General features: G+C 44.4%; 1 long non-coding RNA gene across 1 annotated transcript; it reads right to left on the reverse strand.

Annotated features, from left to right (window-relative positions):
- Positions 1-8,831: 8,831 nt before the first annotated feature.
- On the reverse strand, positions 8,832-9,543 carry LOC121321129. The gene is made up of 3 exons (XR_005950915.1): positions 9,466-9,543; positions 9,084-9,239; positions 8,832-8,914 (listed from the first exon to the last, which is right to left on the reverse strand). It is a non-coding gene; the product is annotated as an uncharacterized LOC121321129 (long non-coding RNA).
- Positions 9,544-24,872: the final 15,329 nt, after the last annotated feature.

Here is a 24,872-nt window from a genome sequence, read left to right on the forward strand (position 1 = left end):
AAAACAGTGACAACAAATGGGCTGAAAGAGCTGCAGAACTCAACAGGATTTAACGATTCATAAGAGGTGCTGCAGAGAGTGTAGTCTGTGACTACTTCGGTCTGCTTAAAAACCTTGGTGTAGAGAAGTCAAGTCAATCAACATACTCTCTGTGTTAAGGTGAGCATTGTTCCATTTGACAAGTTCAAGAACAGCCACACACTTTAGTTCCACATTTATTCCAGTTGCTCCCCTATACACAAGATTTCACCAAATCATTTTTTCCGTTTGTAAATATTTTATGAAGCCCAGTTTTTCCCCCAAACAATATGGTCAGAAAGGCAGATGTGCTATACTTGTGTAAATAATCCCTTGATACGTCTCGCTGTGATTATCAGCTGACTTCTGTCTGCCCTCAGATTCAAAGCCCTGTCTCACAGCAGGGACAGCCCAGTAGTAGCAGCAGCTCTAGTTACTGTTGTCCAGCACTAACATTGACTCAGACGCTTGTGGGTACAATTTATTAATGTTGAAATATATTGTATAGGGTATAAGGATTTAACCTTTCCTCAATGTGATCTTATCACAAAGTATCTGGAGATTTTGAAATCCTGCTTTCAAGACAGATTGCCATCTCTTTTTCTCAACCAGGAAAAGACATCCATTTATGCTACAAAAGGCTTCCGTATGTATCACAATCAATAAGTATTCTGAAGAGCCTTGCACCCTGATCTGAGTCCAATGGGGCCCGACAATAAATGTCAGGTTCAGGTTGGATGTAGTTTGTATGTTATAGTTTGGGCTTTGGTCAAGTCATGTCAGTGTGTTGTTAGGGTGTGGTTTGTGGCGTTTTTATTTTTAAGTCAGTATTTATTTTCTCTTCTGTGTGCAAGTGCTTCCTAAAACTCACGTCCTACTTCCTTTTTTGCCTGTCTCACGTGAGTGAAGCACTGATGTAATTGACAAGGACTTCTAGCGTTCAAGTCAGTGAACTGAAAAATGTGCACGAAGGGCAGCATTTAAAGTTTGTGTACCACTGATCTAGGCTGATGGAATGAGTTTATACATCTGTTTATATATATATATATATGATATATATATATATATATATATATATATATATATATAGGATAAATAATGTGTAGCAGTGGAACATTCCGTTGCTGGAAAGGGTACGGCTAAATCCACTTTCTGGCAAAACTACGACATGTGGCTTTGCGCAATACAAATCTTGCTATATACTACTGAAATATGGACAGCAAAAACATGGGAAATTTATCTCTGCAGCAGCACACTGAAAAGGGATGTATTCGCCTTGCAGCTGTTTTAAAAGCCATAATCGTGGTGTAATCTGTTGTTGAACTTTAATTTGCCAGTTTGATATGATATAGGCTTTTGAAAATGAGGATGAAAATTTGTAAGAGCATCTTGTGTGGCTATTTGAACAAAGTTTTGAAGAAGCTTGTTGTCTTTTAAATCATGCAGTGTTGGATTACTAGGAAGGGAAGTAAGTAAGATGATTAAAGGGTAATTTTTTTTATTTACATTTTAACTGGAAATCAGGAATACTACAGAAGTGGTACTCAACTCTAGCCCTCGAGCTCCAATCCAGTCCAGGTTTTTAATCCAAGCAGGTTTTAATGTAATTGAAGCAATTAACTAATTTTGGACCTGGTTGGAAAAAAAGCCCAGGACTGGAATGGATCTCGAGGGCCAGAGCAGAGTACCACCGCTCTACACAGAAGGTGCTTAATTTCAATAGTGTATGTTTGGAATATGTTTGTGGAGATGGTGGGGTATGCAAATATTTTAAAAGGCGTCAGGCTCAGGATCAGGTTTTAATTTTGGGCCCAAGCACACCTCTATTCTGAAGCCACTGGCTCTTGGATTGTTCCTAGGTGATTGGAGAATTTGGAAGAACTGCCTGTTTTTAGAAGGTTTCAGGCATGTTATAACCAATTAAAACGCAATCAGGCAATGTCTCCTGGAGACACCGTCAAACCTGGTGGGGGAAAATGCCAGGAAACCTGGGAAAGGACACAGACCGGCTTTCAGGGACAAGGAGTACAGGTAAGTAAATCACAATCGCTCTAGTGCAGCCCAGCTATTTATTTCCCCTTTGACCCCTGCATGTCTCCACCTCTCTCATAGCCTAGACAAGACTGCATTGCCGCTGCACCCTTGGATACTGTAACCGGTCAGTACTTCCAGTGTCGGCTGCCACAGCAGTGCCTTGAAACAATGCACACGGAAAAACTCAATGGAGGGCAAGGATTAGTTTGTAAATCTCTTCTATAGCTAACTAACCAGAAACAGACTTTCAAAAGAACAAAAAGAAACTGTACTCCCCTTGATGACCTTCACAGGATTCGGCCATCACTCCCAAACTGGCCTCCTCCGGGCCCGAACAGCCTGTGCTTAAGGAATTAAATTGTATCACTGCCTCTCTTCCTCGCCTTCCAGGAGGCATTCCCCTCAGGCCAACCCTCCTGACTCCAGTGCAAGTGAAAGAAAAAAAAGAATGATGGAGCAATAACTAGAAAAAAGTATACAGGCTCACCCTGGCACAAGCTTAATGTAAGCCAAGGGATAGCAGAATTTAATAAATACCCTGCATTAAAACCAAAATACTGTAGTCATGAGTCTTCTTACTGATAGCTATACAGAACAGAGCCAACATTAGGTGTGGTTCAAAATTAGTGAGGTACCGTAGCCAATATAAGTGAAAAATGGAGATAAAAAGCAACAGTGCTGATACAAAAAACAAACTAAAACTAAATCCAAATTGGCTACAGTACCCGAGCTCCAGTAAAGTCCTGATGTCCAAAGCAATCTGTGGTCAAAAGCTCCAGTTAGTATTACTTCAAACCCTCCTGAATCCTCCTCTTCTATACTCCCTTTTCTAACCACTTGCCCAATCACCAGTCTTGCTCTGTGCTCAGAGGGTTTCGGTGCAGCAGATTCACTCATGCAGGAAACACACGAAGCAATATAGAAAAACAAAAAAACAAAACACTAGACAGTGAAACAAAATAAACAAGTGTGTCACCTGTGACATTTCCCCCTGCTTTGTCAATTGTCGTAAGGATTGGCAGCTAATCCCTATAGCGAATAGGAGCTACTCTGCTATTGGCTCTCTGGGACCTCCTCACCTGCTCTACAGGTTGGATCTCAGGCTCTGGATCTCCCTCCAATGTGGGCATATCTCCAAAATCCCCCACTGATTCTAAATCTCCCAGTATCTCATGTGCTTGGGGGGCACAAGCACAGGCAACTGTATAGGCATAAAAGATGGGTTCATAATTAAAGTTCCTCCTGGTGCCAGCTGTTCTGGTTCGAGTCTCAAGGTCTCTTTGTGGGGGTTCTTGCGGAGTCGTGGTCCAGGAGCAGGTCTTGAGATTAACTTGATGGATGGTCTTCTCAGTGACAGCCAGGTGCTCCAACAGTATCCTATATACTAGGCTTCCTGGGCCTAGGGGCACAATAACCACAAAGGGGTAAGGGTCCAAAACAAGATGCCACTTACCCCTTCTCTGTCGCCTGGAGTTCACCAGGACCAGTTCGCCTGGCCACAATGGAGAGTCTTTGGCCCGGAAATCATACCAATCCTCATCCCTGTCTGTTGCTTCTGTGAATTCTTCCACCACTCCATAGACCCATTCCAACATTTAATAAAAGGGAGTCAGTCCAGCACTCATGTACGCGTTATTGTAAGCATAGGTACGACTTTCAGAACCCGTAAAGCTTGCTTAGACCCTGGACCAACTGACTAATGCTGCACCCTGATCAGAATGGATACATTCTGGGCAACCAAACAGCTGGATTACGGTTGTCCATAGGGCAGTTACTGTAGTCTGAGCTGTCTGATCTCTTGTGGGTACATTCCAAGCAAACCTGGAAAAACAGATCCACCATGACCAAGTTTGTAAGGGCAAGTACCTCCAGAGCGATACAAGGACAAATAGTCAATAGCAATGATTTCCATAGGATAGGATGTTACGATGCAAATAAGGGGTGCTCTCATCTCTGGTGGTGACTTACTGCAGATGCTCCAGGGGCATTCAGCCATACATCTCTTGGTGCCGGTGCTCGTACCGGTAAAATCAGTCTTTAGAAAAGACAAAATCTTCGCACTGGCCACAGGTTGCGTGGTATCTTTCCCACACTTTGCAACCCTGGTTTCTTGGGACCACGATTCGAGTCCTCACCTCCATTTCCTGTTTCCATCTCCTTCCGCACCAGCATGACCGCCTCAATATGCAACTTACTCCACTCATGAAGGAGTCTTCAGGCCTCGGGTAGTGCATCGCTCCAGAGAGGTTTCAGGCAGAATCCTCTGCATACACTAAGTCCAAACCAATCAAATGGCCTGGTCCTGCCACTCTCTCCAGGAGCAGTCTAGGATCTCCTCTTCTAGGGGCTCCATCTGCACTAGGGCAACCTGAGCTTCCACTCTCCAGATAACCCTGAAATAACATCTGCATTCTGATTTATACCTGGTCTATACTTGAAATCAAACTTAAAATTAACCAGTTGTGCCACCCACCGCTGTTCGGTCACACCCAACCGAGCTGTATCCAGGTGGACTAGGGGATTGTTGTTAATGAACACAGTAAAATCAACCCCCCCCCCCCCCCCCAAACCTTAGGTATTTCTCGGTTACGGCCCATTTTAGCAGTTCTAACTTAAAAGAAGTATAATTATGATCACTCTGCTTGGCTATGTGAAGACTCCGGCTGGCGTAGGTGATTACTTGCTCCCATACTGCCCCCAAGCTGGCATCTGTATAAATCCAAAAAGGCAGTGTAAAGTCAGCCTAAGCTAAAAAATATCTGGACACTCACCAAGGCAGTCTTCAGTTTCTCAAAGGCAGCTTAGCACTGCAGGGTCCAGTCCACAGCTACTGTTTCCCTCCCCAACGCGGCAGTCCCATTCAGAAGGGCACGTAGCAGGATAGCAATCTTTGAAAATGTGGGTACAAACCTCCAAGAAGCCACAAGGCGCAGAAATGAACGTACATGGCAGACAGTAGTCGACAGAGGCCAGTTTGAAAAGAAAGTTTGTCAGGGTCTGCCGACACACCAGCTTGGCTCACGCGGTGCCTCAGATACCGAATCTCATATTGGAACAGCTTACGCTTCTTCGGTTGCAGCTTCAACCAGTGTTGCCACAACTTCTGGAAAACCAGTTCTAGATGAAGGTGGGTATTGAAACTAGAAGAGTTGTTGTCATCCAGGTAAATTAGCAAGGAGTCATTTACCTGGCCTCCCAAGCAGAGCTGCATTAAATTGTTGTAATGAGTCCGAGGGGGGTGTGTGAAAAGCAGTACTCTCTATCCCGGATCCACTTCCACCTGCCAAATCCAAAAGGTGGATTAGATATTAGTCCATATATAACACACTTACATTAAATATATTGTAATGACCCAAGGATTTGCACTACAGCAGGACCAACTATCTGTTCCATTTGTTTGATGTGTTTCTGTAATTTGGCTTTGTCTCTGTTTAATTACTCTGGAACAATGTCAGGACTATAGGGTGCTGTCAAGCTGTTTTATGATGTGACCTATAGTTAAGCCCAGAGATAGGCCCTGTGCCAATTGCAGGAGGATAGAAGAGCCAGGGAAAGGTGAAGAGGCTGTGGGTAGACCGGAATGGAGGCACAGTCTGGTGACATGAAGACAACAGTATTGCGTGAGGAGCAGCTGGGAGGCCTTGCTCACAATGCTGCATGGCCGGGTCGACAGTGAGAAGGTCCCCTGGCTGAGTGCTGCACTAAGAGGTGATGTGCAGCTTGCTCTCCTGAACCTCTCCCACCTCAGACTACCTGGGTGAGCTACCGGGCACAGATATGTCCCGGTCCAAATATATATTGGGGGGGGGGGTCGCATGAACAGCCTTGGTCGACCGTGACACTGATGCATCCTGATGCGATTCCGGCATGGATTTGACTGGATCCCACATCTCTCCAGGTCCGCACGGTCACAGGGGAGCTTGGACCCATGAAGAGAAAACTAACCCTAGCAATCCACCACCCCATCTAGGCAGCAACAGTACAAGACCCTTGCATCCTGGGTTTGGAGTTTCTCAAATACACTGACAGCCAATTGGATCTCAGAACCAGGACTTTGCATTTCCAACGGGGCATGGCTCTGACCATGGCCCACCTGATGGAACCAGCCACCCTCCCAGGACAGGCTAGTAGGAACCTGGGCCCCTTCAAATCGCAAGCCACCAGAAATGGGACCCCAGCAACACAATAGTCCCAGGAATGAGAGCCCCACCCCCATGCACAGAGATCATTGTCTGATCGGCCCTCCCCTGGGCCCAGCAGAGGTCTCCACCCCCCACAGAGCAGGAGAAAAAAGTGCATCCCCAACCTACCAGTGAACCTCCAGCAACCCAGATCAAGCTAGTCCTATTATCAACCAGCAGGAGGATGTAACTTATGCAGCAGTGACCTCTGTCTGGCAGCAATCAAGTGGCTTACCCAGGAACTGCAGGACCATGTGTAGGAGCTGCTGCTAGAGTACAAAGAGCTTTTCTACCACCAAGGAGGGAGCTAGATGGATACCTGTTGCAGCACCAAACACACCTAGTTGCCTCCCCACCACTGGCATGGGGTGCATAGATGTCTGGCTCCAATCGTGGACATGAGAAGTAGTTGGAGCAGAGATGAGAACAAAGCCAAAAAATATATATAAAATGAGTAACAGTATTTTTTATTATTTTTTTATTTAGTGGTTTCACAGGTATTCATGAACCAAGGAGGTATGAGTGTGGAATGGAGAATGAGAAAGCACACAAGACAAGAGAAACACCAGGAGAGCCATAGCATGGGCGTTTTTTAAAAAAGTTCTATAATGCTGCATTTAAATATTTTTGTGTGTGTTCAGTTAACAAGCACAAAAAGCATCACGTTTACACACCCACACAAAAGCAGTTGGAGCTCCAGCCCAGCATGACTATAGGGCCTTGGTTTTTTTTTTTTATATTTAACACTTCATGTTGCTCAATATTCAATTGTGACAGAGAAAACAGTTCTGAATAGGTGGTTTTGGAGTAGCAATAAATGAATATACAGTTTGCCTTAATGCCCCACCAGGGCTCACGTGTTGGAGAATAAACCAGGATGACCTGAGAAATAACCCATCACTGTGGGCTTAGGTTTCACGCAGACTCATTTTGATAGGGAAGTTTTCAAAGTCACCAGACACTACAGTATGTACAGCAGTTATTGTAAATTTCTGCTGGGGGTGCTACAGTACAAACTTGTAGTAAACCGTTTCCATTTAATTTCCTTCATGTTTAAACCCACTAGATAGGGAATGTTAATTACAAAATCAGAAAAGCCACCCATCACTTAATTGCTGTAACATCTGTATACATGTTAGACTCAATTTGTATATGGAAGACTGTAGAAATATTAAATACAAACACATTTGTAGCTTAAGACACAGGTCAGGCAGGTATTAAATTCTGTGTTGCACATTATTGCTCAAGCACAGAGCTAAATCTGAGAGTCAGACAGAGCTAGCTAATACAGTTTATTAATATAACTAAGCCTAAACAAAGACAACAAAATGGACCAAATGGTTAGAGCCATGCAGCTCTCATTCAGAACAGGATAAACCAGAAAAAGCTGCAGTGTTCTAGGTGGAAACTTCATTCTACACAGCATTCCACTGATGGCTGCATGTGGGAAGTGATGGTTGAAAGCCCCTTTCCAAGCAGGCTTGCGACACCCGAGGAATGCACCACATTGATGTATGCCACCATTGTTTTGATACCTTACAGGAAGAACACCAATATTTCCAGAAACAACTCAGTATATGAAGTTGCCAGAAAAAACAGGGATCATGTCATTTTGAATTCATATGGAACAAACAGCCACAACACCCTCTAGTTCCACATGTATTCCAGCTGCATGTGCCCACACAATCACCTCGCTGATTTTAATCAATCAGAATCAAACCCCTCCAATATTATAAATATATTACCAATACTCCAATTGAAATAATTGTCAGAGCAGAGCTATACCTTGTCAAGATAAAAGATCACACATTTACGACTAGAAATATGCACAGAACAAAGCCGAACAGAACTTGCAGACTGGCTGAAGTCTGTGGCAGGACTAGGCAGCCCAGCAGCCAGGGTATTGTGCACAAGTGTCCAAGTTTCACGTCCCATTTTCAAAATTAGTAACTCACTGTATACCTAAAGCAAAAAGGTATGCACACCTTAACCTGCTAAATCTCAAGGTAAGCATGTTGAATGACAGGTACTCCAGCTGGCAAAGGAAAGTGCAGTAGGTGCAGGTCTTGATTGACAGTCATTGCAACAAATGAGCATTCCAAGTGAGACAGTACTAAACGGACCACTAAGACCAACTGCAACCCCCAGCCATTCAGAGCAGAATGAGATAGACAAGGATAACTACACAAAACTAGAAGACCAAATGATTGAGCAAGAACCAGTGTTCTTGCTCAATCTTTCATATAAAGTGTGTTGAACTCTTCAGGAATTTGACAAATCTAAAAAGTCATTAGCTAAATGAAATTCCATCTGCTCAAGTACAAAGCCCCGTCTAGCAGCAGGGACAAACCAGAAGTAGCACCAAAGACTCAGGGAATTGTAGGCACAATTACTCCAGTTTCTTTTGACATGTTCTATACAAGTCAGTTTCTCTAATCTGACTCTGCTTAACATGCAACCCCCCCCCCTCAATACCTGGTGCAGGAATTAAATTTCATAAGGGGGGGGGGGGGGAAGGGAAAGAAGCCACAAGACAGAAGTAACAAGAAATAGTTTTATTCAAGTAAGACTGCTTTTTTGGGACCTGATAATTTGCAAAACAACCCTTTTGAGGAAGAGCCAGATACCAGGATCAGCAAACCAAGCAGCCCCAGGAGTCCATGGACATGCATCCAGTGCTTCTGAAAGAAAGATGCAAAAAAGTGGCAGAATATTTTGGTACTTGACAATGAAGCTTCAGGTCAAGCACTAATCAGTGCACTTCACACAGACCTAGATACTTTGGCCCAAAAAGCACCATCTTGAAAAAAAATAGTACTGCTTCAATACACCACCATCTCAATTACTTACCTGTTCATTAGGAGACAGTCTCATCCAAAAGGAAGGTTCCTTCACTGATGAAGCCAGTATGACCATAAGCAGATCGCTTGGCTACACTGGATTTCCCAGGACAGGGCTTTTCTGCACAGTGCCCTCCCACACTAAGATCTACTGGAATAGGCATCTCTGTGGAAGGAGAGAGTCATCTGGAATAACTAACCAATACTTTGTGGTACCAATATTAGATAATGGGGGAGTAATTCAAATATTTCAGGGGAAGTGTCAAATAAAATAAAGATAGCAGACTTCATGCTGCAATAATTGAAGGCTTGACCTATTAAAAAAAAAGAAAGGCCACGCTTTAGAAAGGACCAACATCCTTAGAAGTCCAAATAGTCTTCCAGGAACATACCTCTCCCATCAAAGCATCCTTCATTACAAACACGGTGTTCTGGGGAGCACACTTCAGTTGAACACATGAAATAGATCTAAGAGAAAGTAAATAGTTAGAACAGCATTTGCCTTTGAAATGCCACATTTGTCTAGGCAGAGGCAATCTTGAATATACAACTGGACCACAAAAAAGCCACACAACTCACCTCCTCATCCAAATGAGGCTTGGTTTTGTAGTCCAGGAACTGGAAGAGTCGTATTTCAAAGCGTCGAGTGTGCTTGGATACAGGCACGTTATTGTATTTGACATTGAGGCCAGCAGCACTGCTATAATCCAGCATGTTTGGGCAACTGTGGGGGAGAAATGCAGAAGGGAGTCCAGACAGCTGCCAACTACGAGTGACGTGCATAGCAGCCACATTGTAATGCTTCTAGCAGCTGCAACAGCATAAATAGCTTGCAGTGATTTCAGGTAATATTGGATATAGTCTGAGCCAGTCATCTAACTGGTTGCTAAAGTCAACTCCTATCAAAACAGCTCAAAAGTAGGTGGTGCTGTAGCTGTTGAGGGTAGGTTTAAGAATATAAGGTGAGCCATTTGGTCACATCTAGCAGTAACAGCTGGACAAAGCCCTGGCATGCTGCTTTGTACAGACAAATGGAGACACCAGGATATTTAACAGTCAGTAAGGAAGGATACCTCACCCTTCATAGAGGATCACCCAGGCAGCTTGAGAGGACTGGGGATAGGCAATGCAGTAGTGGACCAGCAGAACTACATTGGGGTTAGGAGGGTTTACAAGCTGCACTTCCAGATACACCTTGCTTCCAAGCAAGAAGCTCAGGGGCAGATGGGACTGTGGGTAGAAGTTGGCGTAGCTGGCGTCTGCAAGAGACAAGTAGTTTGGAATAAAGCAGACACTCCAGCCAGTCAAATGTAGCAGTCCTTCTGGGATACAGTGCTTAACATAGGGCTACATCTCCACAAAACCAAATAGACATTACCTTCAAGTACACTACAGCCAGTTTAAAATGGAAATTTGATAGCCTGCATTTTAATTCCATTACCTGTGGCAATCCTTAACCTAACCCCAAGAGAGCCAAAAGCCAAGGCTGCTGACGGAGGCGGTGGGTTCACCACCAAGTAACCAGTGCTGGCCACATTTCCTTGAGAATAGCGACATTCCACCTGGAAACTGCAGTGCGGAGGGGAGACGGGACAAAGAATCAATTTAGTTAACCAGTTGCCACAGATGCTCCATTCAGTAATAAAGCCATGAGGGCTTTTACTCCAAATCATGGGGTCCCCCACCCACCCATTACAACCAGCAAAATAGGCTTCTTTTCAGCAAGAGGATTAACTGGCTGGCTGCCTGTTCCCAGCTTGTGTAAAAGCCATTACCGATAAGGGTGGTCTCTGGTAATTTGTCCATACATCTGCTGGTTCCACTGAACCAAGCCATCAACTTCAGCAAGATAAATTGTAGTCTTTGCCACAGTCTGCAGAGAGGAAAAAACCCTTGGATGAGAACACTGAAGCAGACAGGAGGATTGTAAATCAACAGGGCCACCCCAAAACCAGTGGTATTCCAGTAGATTAGCACCCTACCATCCCCCCTTAAGCATATGGCTCTAAATAAGGACTGCAATGCCTAAAAAGTCCAAGTACTATCTTTGCAGTACCCAGGAGAGTGCACTTACAAAGACATGTGTCCCACAGCCAGTCACTGGGAATTTGAAGATCGCAAAGTCTGGAGTGCAGATTACAGGGGCACAGGATTGGTTTCCTGCAATTACCAGACTGCCTGGATCAATCTCTGGCTTGGTTGAGGTGCGATATACTGCAAATACAAAATGCCCATCTGCTGTGCATGCTGAAAGAGAAAGCCAAGAACTACATTAATGCAACTTGCAGGAAATCTTCCACTTATGAAAGTCTGTTTAGTTGAAGGGCCATTGTCCTGTACAGAAAGGCTGGAATTCAGTGCTGTTAGAAAAAAGGCTTCTCCCTCTCAATACGTAATCTCTATTTCTTTGCAAACTGTTCAATCTGGAGTGCTCATTAGACGAGCAGTGTTAATATTTATATATGATCAAAGTGTAAAACCAAGCCATACCATCCAGAGGATAGTAACACTGGGAAGTTGTTGCATCCACACAGCATCCATTGGCCACACACAGTTGTGGATCAGCATTAGGTGGACCGCAAGCAACCTGCTGATATCTTGGTATCTTGCACCCTGCAAAACAGTAAACTTCAATGTTTGTTGTATAGGGAAGACCCTGTAGTTTAGGTTATCATCTATAATACAAGACTAAAGCACTCCTGCATTATGAAAAAGTGCCTAGTGAACAAACACTTACCCTCACGTGGTACTAGACCAGGAACAGGACACTTGGCCTGTATATCTCCTCGCTCCCCAGTAAGAGCTGTGTAAACGACTCTCAGGATATAGAAGTTGTTCTAGAAGTGGAAAGAGAGTTGATCATTCTTGACAGGATTTTGATCACTTGCAATACAAATGGAGATCACAGCTGCAATTGCCCTCAGCTTACCAGGATCTTGACATGACAGGCCTTGTAAGGAGCGGTCAGGATGTTCTTGCCATTTCTCCTCACCACACTATAGCCACAAGTCTTGGGAGCACTGTTAACCGCTACCAAGTTGTTGGATTCATCTACAACAGATGCCACATTTAGAGCTTGCTTTGTTTCACGGCACCCACGTTGCTGTGTACCAAGCCAACTCACCCATTAAGTGGATATCTTGTAGCAGTCCCCCAGGAAGCTCCACTGTCATGCAAGTATCACTGCAGAGGACAGAAACCCCAAAGGGAGGGAGCAGCGATCCAGTTGGTAAAGCTGCACATTTCATCTGCACTGGTGCCCTTTTCCCAGTAAGGGTTACATATACTAGAGTCAGGACATAATTCCCATTCTGGAAGAGAATTAAGGGAGGGTATTTACATGCATAGGAATTTTAAAAAGGAACAGTACAGAAAGCTTAACACTTACCAGCATCTTGACATCACAGGCTGTGTAAGGGGTTGTGAAGATGTTCTTGCCTCTCCCATGCACCAAGCTGTAGCCACACTTTCTACCATCATCTTGGACAGTTACCAGAGTGTTGGATTTATCTGCAAGGTTGCCATGAGATTAAGTTGCCAGGGTTATTGCCAAGCAATTTGGGTGGGAAGTGATCTGGGAAAAAGGCACAATTTACCTATCACAGCTACTTGTTCAATCGGTCCTTCAGGCAGCGATATTGTCATGGTGGAGGCTTTGCAGACAGTGGGTATTGTTGGTTTTCCAGTAGTGGGTGTAGAGGGAGGGGGTTTTGTGGGCTCTGCAGCACTGGTTGGGCATTTCATCTGAACATACCCTTGTTGCCCAGACATTGTATAGCGGATTGTTAAGATGTAGTTCCCATTCTAGAACACAAGAGAAAGAGGTCAAGAATGCCAGTTACCGATCTGCCTGTGCGCCAGATCTCCAAACTTCAGCTACCTTTAGACAGAACCTTAAGCCAAGAGGCCAAACACTGTTTGAAATTAGTCCACACAAGCCTAGTCTGACAGGGGCAATAAAGATCCAGCAGGTAAAGCTGATTCTCCAACTACAGAATCATTGTACACCTGGTTTAAATCTACTAGTGTCCACGTTGGTTTCAAGTTTAAAACAGCCACACCTCCCTCCCCAGGATTACCAGTATCCGGACATCACAGGCTTTGTAGGGGGTTATGAAAAGGGTCCTTCCACTTCCCTGCAGCAAGGTGTAGTTGCAGTACACAGGAGCTTTGTTGACTACTACCCATTTGTTGGAATAATCTACAAGACAAAGTTACCATAAGATTCCCTTACTGTGCCATGACCAAATTTACATGCGTCTAGCAAAAACCCAACTTGCCTAGAAGCTCCACTAGGTCCAGAGGTTCCATGGGCAGCTCCACCATCATGACAGAGGAGTCACACACCACATCTGGTGCTGGAGGGGTCCTTGTTGATTTTGTGGTTGTGTTTGTAGTTGCAGGTGCTTTTGTTGGTTCTCCTGCACTAGTTGGACATTTCATCTGCACATATCTTATTAACCCATTAACTGTTGTATAGCGCAAGGCCAAGAAGTAGTTCTCATTCTAGAAGACAATTCAAGATGTGCATTAAAAGGGTTTGAGCAAGTAAAATCAGAAGCAGAACCTAGAACCAGCTAATCCCCAATTTGGGGGATCTGCAGAAACACTAGATCTCAGGATAACTAAACACAACATTAAATCCAAGACCTGTGATCAGGGCAAACCCTGGCCCTATCTGGCAAGAGCACTAGTTTAATTCTCTTGCCACTCTTCCCCACACCAGCCTTTGCAGTTTGTTCAAATCTGGATTGAAAATAAAAGTAGTCTATTTTGCCAAAGAAAAAAATGAATTACCAGAATCTTGACATCACATGCAGTGTAGGGGGTTTTGAAGAGGTTCCTTTCTCTGCTCTGAATCAAGGTGTAGTTGCAATTCTCTGGAGCATCAATGACAGCTACCCACTGGTTGGATTCAGCTAAAAAAGGAGAGGTTGGCATAAAATTCCCCTCATGCCCTTATCAAGTTACATCACATGCACAGAAAGAACCCAACCTCACCTAGAAGCTCTACCAGTACCAGATGTTCCTTGGACAGCTCCACCACCATACCCAAGGCGGTACAGACCACAGTGGGCCTCCTCGTTGAGGTGGAGGTGGTAGTGGGCCTCCTCGTTGAGGTGGAGGTGGTAGTGGGCCTCCTCGTTGAGGTGGAGGTGGTAGTGGGCCTCCTCGTTGAGGTGGAGGTGGTAGTGGGCCTCCTCGTTGAGGTGGAGGTGGTAGTGGGCCTCCTCGTTGAGGTGGAGGCCTCCTCGTTGAGGTGGAGGTGGTAGTGGGCCTCCTCGTTGAGGTGGAGGTGGTAGTGGGCCTCCTCGTTGAGGTGGTAGGTGGTAGTGGGCCTCCTCGTTGGAGGTGGTGAGGTGGAGGTAGTGGGCCTACAAACATGCATTATACATGTTAGTTGAAAAAATGAAGGAACCATCCAAGTACTGTAAAAACAAAGGAAAGTGCCAAGTGTCTGATCCTGATCCGAGTTGGACAGGCTCTCGTTGAGGTGGTAGTGGGCCTCCTCGTCCTGTGGAGGTGGTAGTGGGCCTCCTCGTTGAGGTGGAGGGGCGTCCTCGGTAGTGGGCCTCCTCGTTGAGGTGGAGGGGCCTCCTCGTTCCTCGTTGTGGAGTGGGCCTCCTCGTTGAGGTGGTGGTAGTGGGCCTCCTCGTTGAGGTGGTAGTGGTAGTGGGCCTCCTCGTTGAGGTGGTAGTGGGCCTCCTCGTTGAGGTGGTAGTGGGCCTCCTCGTTGAGGTGGTAGTGGGCCTCCTCGTTGAGGTGGTAGTGGGCCTCCTCGTTGAGGTGGTAGTGGGCCTCCTCGTTGGTTCTCCTGCACTAGCTGGACAGTTCATCTGCACATACCTTACTGTACCATTAATTGTTGTATAGCGCAAGGCCAAGAAGTAGTTCTCATTCTAGAAGAGAATTCAAGCTGTGCATTAAACTGTTTCAGAGTTTAGGGCAAGAAAGTAAAATCACTAAAAAAATCAGAGCAGACTCTGGAACCAGCCAGATGAGGGCGCACCCTCACTGGGGCATGATGTTGACAATGAGCGTTTACAAAGTTCCGGAACTCTGGGGTGGTGTTTATTGGTGCAGTATGAATGTGTTATTTTAATTCCATGTGTAGCTTAGCTGTGGTTTTGTATAAAGAGTATATTGCATAACACTAACTGTAAATTAGGGTCAAGAAAATAAAATTAGGTACTATTATGCACTGTTAATACTGTGTGCACAGTATAAAAAACACAAAGGCTTTATACATGCAACTAGAATTATACATGTTAAATTGTACTAAATTGTTTAAATAAGGCTATTAATGTGGGCATGAACCGCTCTTTAGAAGCAAAATGAAAAAATGAAGGACTGACCATTGTGAATCCATGCTTATTACTAGAAAATAAAGGCTTGTACTGTAAAAACAAAGGAAAGTGCCAAGTGTCTGATCCTGATCCGAGTTGGACAGGCCACCCAGTTATAAGCCAATACCCAATTTGGGTCCCTGCAGCAACACTAAAATGCAACATTAAGAAATCCAAGAACTGCAAAAAAAAAAATCAAGGTAAACCCTGGCCCTATCCAGCAAGAGCACTGGTTTAATTATCACCACTCCCCAGCCTTTGCCATTTGTTCAAATGTGGATAGAAAATGACACAAAAGCAGTCTGTTTAAATAAAAATGGGATTACCAGAATCCTGACATCACACGCCGTGTAGGGGGTTTTGAAGAGGTTCCTTTCTCTGCTCTGAATCAAGGTGTAGTTGCAATTCTCTGGAGCATCAATGACAGCTACCCACTTGTTGGATTCAGCTAAAGGAGAAAAAAGTTGGCATAAAATTCCCCTCATGCCCTTATCAAGTTACATCACATGCACAGAAAGAACCCAACTCACCTAGAAGCTCTACTAGTACCAGATGTTCCTTTGACAGCTCCACCACCATACCCAAGGCTCTGCAGACCACAGTGGGCCTCGTCATCGTGGAGGAGGTAGTAGGGGGCCTCCTCGTCATCGTCGTGGAGGAGGTAGTAGGGGGCCTCGTCGTCGTGGTAGTTACAGGAGCTTTTGTTGGTTCTCCAGCACTGGTGGGGCATGTCATCACCACATGCCCTTTTTCGCCACTAGTTGTCAAATACCATATCTTCAAGACATGGTTGTTATTCTAGAACAAAGAATAAATATACTAGACCTAGGGGTTACAGTTGATAAATACCAAACATTCATAGTTACCAGGATTTAACAAACAAAATAGAATCTCCACTCGTTTGTATAAAATTTCCCCAATATCCCCTGCTGACAACGTGCAAGAAAGCTTCCTGCAAAATACACGCCTCATTTTCTGTTCTGGACATTACAATCAAGGTCTGCTGCCAGCCTGGAAACACGTATTTACTACAGATCAATTCAAATACTGTTGGATATACAGTACGCATGTCAACGGAGCAAACCTGACTGCAGCACCTGAATTGCAACAATTAATTTGGGCTGGCCTTGGTTTCAGGCAAGTAAATGCCTTTTACTCATCACAACCTGCATGCATGTACCCGTTGCTACTGTGGAACATGGGTAGAAGGGTGGTTAACCAATTTCTACCCATCCATCTTAAGAGCTCACAAGTACCTGCCAATTTATGCCACAAACCCAGATTCCAATGCCTTCAAAATTTAAATCACAAGATGCTGGATAGCCGATTTTATAACGTTAGAATTTAAGCATTAGCAGTGGTTCACAGCCTAAAGGGTTGCAGCAAAAACAAGACACCTGAATGATGCAAAGCATAGCAAGGCCTACAGCAACAGTAGTGCTGACCAGATAAGCATATCCATTTAGAACTACACACTTCCTGCTACAATTACCTGGGAGACAAGGTGGCTGGTTAGGTTTAGCCGTTTTGACTTGCAGCCAAAAGCAGACACGGTTTAAATTTTACAGCTGCTGTATTGCACAGCAGGACTGCTTGGCTGCTAGGATAGACTGCTAGAAGTTAAGGCAGTCTATTTGAGCAAGAGCAAATAAAAGCAGGGTTTATTTCAGCAAACTTTATTGTGCGCTTTCAGTACATCAGCTTACACGCTCAGGGGGGTCAACCCCAGCCAGCATGTCAAAGTGCAGGTCACACAGCTCCCAAACTGTCTACTTGAAGCATCCAGACTTCTGGACAAAGCCCAAGAAGTTAATCCAACTGCTCAGCGACACAGCCACATAACCAAGCACAACTTCCATCCAACTGGCTGCACATTTGAATGTACAACTTGTATCTGCAGTTGCTTGTAATCTAGTTCTCTTCATATAAAAGCCACTGCCTCACTCAGGGAGAGAACCACTTAGTCACTACTACAAACTTGAAAAAGGACAAGAGGGAAGCAAAGCAAGTTGGGCCAAGCATACCATCATTGCCTAGACTTCAAAGGAAGCCATGTTAGAAGCCCACACCAGTCTATTGAGAGAGAGAGCGACAGAAGAAATCAAATCATAGGGTTCACTTTCTTTCCAAAGAAAACAAAAAACTTACCAGTATCCTGACATCACAAGCAGTGTAGGGGGCTATGAAGAAGTTCCTTCCCCTTTGCTGAGACAAGGTGTAGTTGCAGTACTCCGGAGCATCAATGACAGAGACCCATTTGTTGGATTTATCTACAAAGAAAAAAAGGAAACATTGCTAGAAGACGCCTAGTGTCAGCCATTACGCCCCTGCAAACTCACAAAAGCTTTGCTCACCTAGAAGCTTGACACGTTTTAGAGGTTCCATGGACAGCTCCACCACCATACTGGAGGCGGTGCAGAACACAGTTTTAGGGGCCTTGGTTGGCTGCCTAGTGGTGGAAGTAGAAGTCTTGGTTGGTTCCCCAGCACTGGTTGTAGTAGTCTTTGGTTTCCTAGTAGTGGTGTTTGTTGGACATCTCATGTGCACATACTCTCGCTTACCAGCAGTGGTTATATAGAGCAAGGTCAAGACGTAGTTTCCATCCTGCAAGTGAAGGGACAGAACTAGTTGACTGGAAGTCCCAAGACTTTAAATAGTGGGGAACCATACAACGTACAATTCCTACCTGTATCTGGACAGCACAAGCCCTGTAGGGGGTTGTAAAGAAGTTCCTTCCTGCTATTCCCTGCACCAAGTTGTAGTTGCAGTAACTGGGAGCATCATTGATATCTACCCATTTGTTGGATGGGTCTACAAAAAAAAAAAAAAGGAGGATATTTACATGAACCACCCACAGATTGATCCGTTCAGCTTAAAACATTGGGATGGATGTCAAACTCACTCAATAGCAGAATTTGAAGTGACCCAGAAGGCAGTTCCACAGTCATGCTGGAAGCTTTGCAGACAGCAGTAGGAGGGAGAGTTGGTTTTGTAGGTTTCCCAGTAGTCACTGGCTTCCTAGTAGTATGGGTTGTTGGCTCTACAGCCCTGGCTGGGCAACGCATTTGCACCACACCTCTTATCCCAGATGCAGTTGTGTAGATTACAGTCAAGACATAGTTTTTATTCTGGGAAGGTAAACAAATCATGGACACGTCTCAACTTTGATTTAGTTGAAGTCAAATGTTCTACAGGACACACTGAGCCTAACAGAGAAATGCATGGAATTACTATAGCCAGTTCTAGTAGAGCCAAAAGGCCAGCCATATTATGGCCATTTGGGATTATAGTTAATACATGGGCCCCTGCCATGTCTCCATTACAGACCGTGTAAAGAACCATGAAAATGTTCACCACACATGCAGTTGCAATATTCTGGCATGGTTCATTACATATTGGCAGCACACCTTGGTAAAGTGTTACTGCAGTGAAAAAGGACAGACCAAGTTGCTTTTGAGGTTCCTCAAAAAGCCTCATGTTAGCAGCTTCAGTGGAAAGGAGTAGGTTTTTTGTCCCTGTAATGCCTTCTGGTTTTTTGGCTCGCCAGCACCACTGGCATTCATTTCCAAACTCCAATATCCCCAGCGGATGCAAGAGTATTGTTAGGACAAATTGTGGCTATAAAGAGAAAGCTGACGTTGGGGCCATTTCTATCAAAATGAACTTGCATAGATCAGCATAGGATTCCACAAGTTGTCCATACAAGTATCAAGACAAGAAATACCTCCAAGGTAAAAGGTTATCCCCCCAAAAACGAAATCCAGCACTATACAAGGGACCAAGCATGCAACACACGTTGCTAGGATAGGCTTACTGATGCCATTTTCCACTGTATAAGGGCCAGGGCAAAAAAAAAAAAAAAAAAAAGCAGCAACACTTGAGCCTCTTACTCTAGCCTTACACAGAAGCAGGCTTTTGGGTGACTACTACTTACAAAACCATTTTTTGAACACCCTTTCTCATTAGATACAGGGACCAATGCATAACAGCATAGCTTCAAGAAGTGGGGGGATAAAACTGAGGGACTAACTGATTAGCACCAAGAAACCAAGCAGTCAGTTTTTGCCAAGTTAGCACTAGTAATTGCAAGCCCACAAAACTGGGCAGGTGTTCACATACAACTGTCCAATATGCACTTCCTGAGCATGTAACAGATGCAAGTAGAACCAAAGGCCACAAGCCATACAGCTTAAAAGTAGTGTTCAACGCCATTTAAAAAAATAAGTCTCCAAGTAAGAGTGCAAAATACTTGCCACACCAGAATCATTGGTTTACATGAACTACACTGGACGACCAAAGTGGGTTTTGTCCAATTCAAATGGCTCACACCGAAACCGTCCAATTCTATTGCACTTGATTTCTCCTGTCCCCCTCCCTGAACAGAAAACACCAAGCCAACTACCTAGCAAGTAGATTCAACTAATCATTTCATTTAGTCTGCTTAGCTTCCATTTGTTGCATTAGCCATTGCAATACAGTGCTGACCATGGATTATACACAGTTCACAATACAAGGCTCAATTTGACATTGTATCAAACTGCTAATCATAACTTCTGAAGTTAATGTTCACAGCAGATAGGGATGCTTATTAGGAAAAGTTGACCATTAAGGCCTCCATAATCCAAATGCCTCTATTGTGCTGCCCCAATTAGTGTTAGTCATTACCAGTATCCTGACATGACAGGCCTTGTAGGAGGTTACGAATATGCTTCTTCCCCTTTCCTTCATCAGCGTGTAGTTGCAGTTCTTGGGGACATCCTTCACAGCTACCCACAGCCCATTAGATTGATCTACAAAGTAGACATGTTTCCATGAGGATTACCATATAAATTATGTTTACATTTTGTTTTGAGAATTCAATATCCTCACTCATTATCCTGACTTGTTCCAGAGGTCCCTCAGGCAGCTCCACCATCATGCTGGAAGCTCCGCAGACAGGAGAGGGAGGAATGAGTTTTGTAGAGGGAGGGGGTTTGGTTGGTCCTCCAGTGGTAGGGCATTCCATCTGCACCGACGCAAATTCTCCAGAATAAGTTGTATAGATAATGGTCAGGACATAGCTTCCATTCTAGATGTACAGGGTGAGAAGGATAAGACATTGGCCAAGTAGTCAAGCCTGCACAAATGCCACCAAGCCAAGTTGATACTGGAAATATTTCACAAGGGGTGGGGGGGGGGGCAGAAAAGGGAGAGAGTAGTAAGGAAGATGCAATGTTAGAGCCATCAGTTAGGAAAAGTTGATGTATAGAACAGGCAAAACACACAAAGAACTTCCAGAATCAAAAACGCAGAAGGGACATGCAGATTAACACACATCCCCAGAAACTGATACTCAAGCTAAATGTTAATACCAACTTTCACACCCATTTCATGAAAAAAAGAGGGGAGGGGGCAAGGTACAGTCACCACTATCCTCCAGTGTCTAGTTGCTATGATGCTACAAAAAGCAAAGATTTCATGCCAGAAGCAAAGCAGTGTCATTGAGGATATTTTGTTTAGTCTTAGGACACTGGCTGAAGGCAAACATTCTTTCAAATTCCTTTATTAAGCATTCCATAGTTACACCAATAGGCCCGAAACAAGATGTTCAAGTTAGTTTCAACTAAGAGAGTCCTTGACTATATAGCTTGGAGTACATGAACACAGGAGTTACCAGGATCTTGACATCACAGGTGCTGTAGGGAGCAGTGAAGAGGATATTTCCTCTTCCCGCCACCAAGCTGTAATTGCAGGACTTGGGAGCATCAATGACTTTAACTGGCCTGTTGCGTTCATCTGCAACACAAATGTAGCCATGAGTTTACATCCAGGATAGGACTAGTCCTGGATAGTTGCTAGGTTAAGTACCCCACTGCAAAAATGTTGCGGTTTCCAAATCTCTTTTCTAACACACCTATTACCAAGACTTTATCCAGAGATCCTCCAGGCAGCACCACAGTCATGTTAGAGGACCTGCAGACAGGAATGGGTTTCCCCACAGTGGCTGCAAGAGGCGGCAATTCTGTAGGGCTTCCAGCACTGGTTGGGCATTCCATCCGCACAGAGCCTCGATTCCAAGTAGCTGTCCTGTACAGGACAGTCAGGACATACTTGCCTCCCTAGTAGGAGCAAAAGTGAACTTTAAGCTTATATTCCTCAAGTAACACTGCCATGCAAGGAGATACAAAACAGAATGCACAGTAAACTCCCATTCATGTCGACAGGTGAAAAATGTTAACTTTACAGGTTTGCTGAAGGTCAACCATATTAAAACGACTACATATCAAGCTAGCCCCCAGGTAACCAAAGTGTTCTAGTGTCACTTGAAATGCACTTGCCACTTGCTCAACAAAACAGCCAGTGTAGGTCGTTGTAAAGATTATTTTCTCCAGATGCAGAGACAGATTGTAATGGCATCGTTCCACTACCTCACTAGTCACAATGACCTCTTTGCCAGAAAGATCTGCAATAGAAAGTACACATTCCATCAAGTACAAGTCTCTGGAATTCCATTGCAGCTTTAGCCAAGACTAAAAGGGAATACAGGCATGACACATTGATCATGCATTGCTTAATCAAATGTGCCAGCTGATCAGGTGCCACCATTCAAACCAATTCACAGGATGTTTCTCCCAGAGGGGTGGAAATACAATAAAGCCACTCACCTGTCACTCCAATGCCCCACCAAGGGCCATTGGGTAAAACTACAGTCATGCCATCCTTGTTGCAGATGGTAGCAGACACATCTACAGGATGCACTGTAGACAGAACACTGGAAGTTACTTCAGTTGGAGGAGTCTCAGGTTGGGAAGTTGGTTTTGGCCGCCCACCAGCATGACAAAGTGCAGAGACCTCTCCCATTACACCATCACCATGCTGGAATTGGATACTCAAGGCAAAGCACCCATCCTTAAAAGAAATACCATGGACGTATTTCAGTATTCCTCGTACTGAAGCAGTTTGCTGAAAGCACGTTGCAGCATTTAACAAATCACGGTCTTAAGGGGTGGGCGAAATGACTCCATATTCTTACCACAAATGCAATCTGACAGCTTCGGAAGGAAGCAATCAGGATGATGTCTCCAGTCTTCATTTGAAAGAGTTGATAATTACATTTCTTGGTAATACTACCAACAGGTATTGCCTTGCCAAATCCATCTGCAGAAGACAAGCCATTCCATGAGAATTCCGTCCCCAGCAAGTTTTTCTAAATGCGCTCATCATACAAGACACCCGTTTGTACTACTCCAGCAAGCCAAGAAACCGCAATTTAACATGGGAATCGTTCACAGCTTCAATTTCTACAGTAAAAAATGAGTGAGGGGGTCAATTAACACAATCAGAATTCACAGGAAAAGACAACTCGCCTCTCACGTTGACTGCGTTAAGATGTCCCTTTGGCAATTTGATCATCATGCCAGACTTGGCACAAAACACAGACGGCAAAGACTCTTCAGGTGGGACTGGAACATTAATATCTGTCTTGCAAGACATGAGTGCCTGTTTTAGCGTCCCTGGAGCAATCTGATAGGAGATGTTATAGAAATAACGATCCATCTAGGTTGGGGGGGGGGGGAAATAAAGAAAAGCCCTGGCTTGTCACTGGAGTTTTAAAATCTTCACAGTATCGTGTTCCTACGTGTAGGGAGGCTATCCTAGTTTCATAGGATAGAAATGAACTGCCAAATTGTTCAACAGTTTTAATATTGATAGGAAAGTACACTCCTATGTAATGCATAATTCTCTATTGGCACAGGCAAAATGCTGTATTGGTTAATTCTTCACAGGTTACAATGCAGGCAGTTTACAGAGCACAATGTTTCCTATACTGGTGGAAAGCAGGATACACGTACCACTCTCCTCACGTGACATCCATTGTATGAAGTAGTGAAAGTGATCCTTCCCTCTGAATCACTCAACAGTTGATATTTGCATTGAACAGCAACTTCGTAAATGGATACCCATTTGTTGAATTTATCTACAATTGGAAAATAATTGTGAGCTTTCCCTCCATCAAATAGACAGCTTTCCTCAACTGGCTACACCCCACCCCCCCAAACATTGAAAGGAAACCAACTACAAAGGTTGTCTTGGATTTACAAAAAATGCATGAATTTCATTAACTCACCCACAGATCCCAATATTTGCCACCACTGAGGTGCACCCAAGGCTGATCACATCATCAATACTTGTTCAGATCAAATATTTGACAAGGGTTATAGTCCTTGTAAAGGACATTTACTTGGGGGGGGGGGGGGGGGGGGGGGGGGGGCTGTAGCATACATGCAAGTTTCAAATACATATCAGGAGTTGCAACAAGGTATATGGTGAAGCAAATACACCCCCACATTCCAGAGTAGGATGTCATTTAGTGCAGGCAGAATGAACTCACTTTGTACACGAAGTGCTTCTATTGGTCCTGCTGGGAGTTTGATGGTCATGCTTCTCTCACCACAGATTGTAATAGGTCTATCAGGTGGGGGAATTGGGCAGGACATATTCACATATTTGTTTCTCCACATCAGGGTCAAGACATATTGCCCACCCTAAAAGCAAAGGTAGGAAGGAGAAGTCAGGTTGAACGGGAATGTTTTAGCCAGTAACTGTAGGATTGCAGAGACGCTCAATAAAGTCCAATTGAGTCAATTTTAAAGTTGACAAAAAGGACAGACTAGATTAAAAAGTTAGTTGTATACATGGAACAGCAGTGCTGTGGCATTGGCCTTGTCATTCACACTGTACGAGGCCAACAACCTCATGTGTGATGGCAGAGTAGCACCAGACTTTTTGGAAAGTTATGAATCTAGAAGACTTACCAGAGCCTTCACATTGCAACCTTTGAAAGCAGTTCTAAAGATGACAACTCCATTTTTCTCCAGCACCTTGTACCTGCACCTCTGTGCAATCTTGCTTACTTCAATAGGTATGAAGGCTGCTGTGGAAGGGGTAGTAGCTACAGTAAGATTGGATAAACAGACTGCTTCCAGAATTACATAGCCAGGTTAAAGAAAGAACCCTTACCTTGCACTCTGAGGTCTGTCAGCCTTCCACCAAACAATTTGATGGTCATGTCCGCGACACCACATGTCGTTGCGGAAGCCAGGGTGGTGGGCTCGCTTCCTGTGTCATGGGAAGGAGAGTCTAGTGGGGCAATAGGTAGATTAAATACACCATAGGGCCCTACAGAGGCTTCATAGATGCTGCTTGGCAACCCAGGAGAGCTACGTGAACTGGCAACCTTAAGAGCTTCATCCAACATCTGATTTATATCAGTAAGCACAGAGCTATCAAAAGAAGAAATGTGGATTCCATTGTGGTTACCAGTATCTAGGTCCTCAAAATGATAGGAATGCCCTTCAGGATGCAAAGTATCAGTGCCTTCACTTTCAATGTTTGCAAAGGTAGCAGAATCATAGCCTTGGGTTGCAGAAGAGTCAGACTCTTCATTGCCTACACCTATTTCTGCTGAAAGA

This window comes from Polyodon spathula, chromosome 9 (assembly GCF_017654505.1).
Source record: "Polyodon spathula isolate WHYD16114869_AA chromosome 9, ASM1765450v1, whole genome shotgun sequence".
NCBI classification, from domain to species: Eukaryota; Metazoa; Chordata; class Actinopteri; order Acipenseriformes; family Polyodontidae; genus Polyodon; species Polyodon spathula.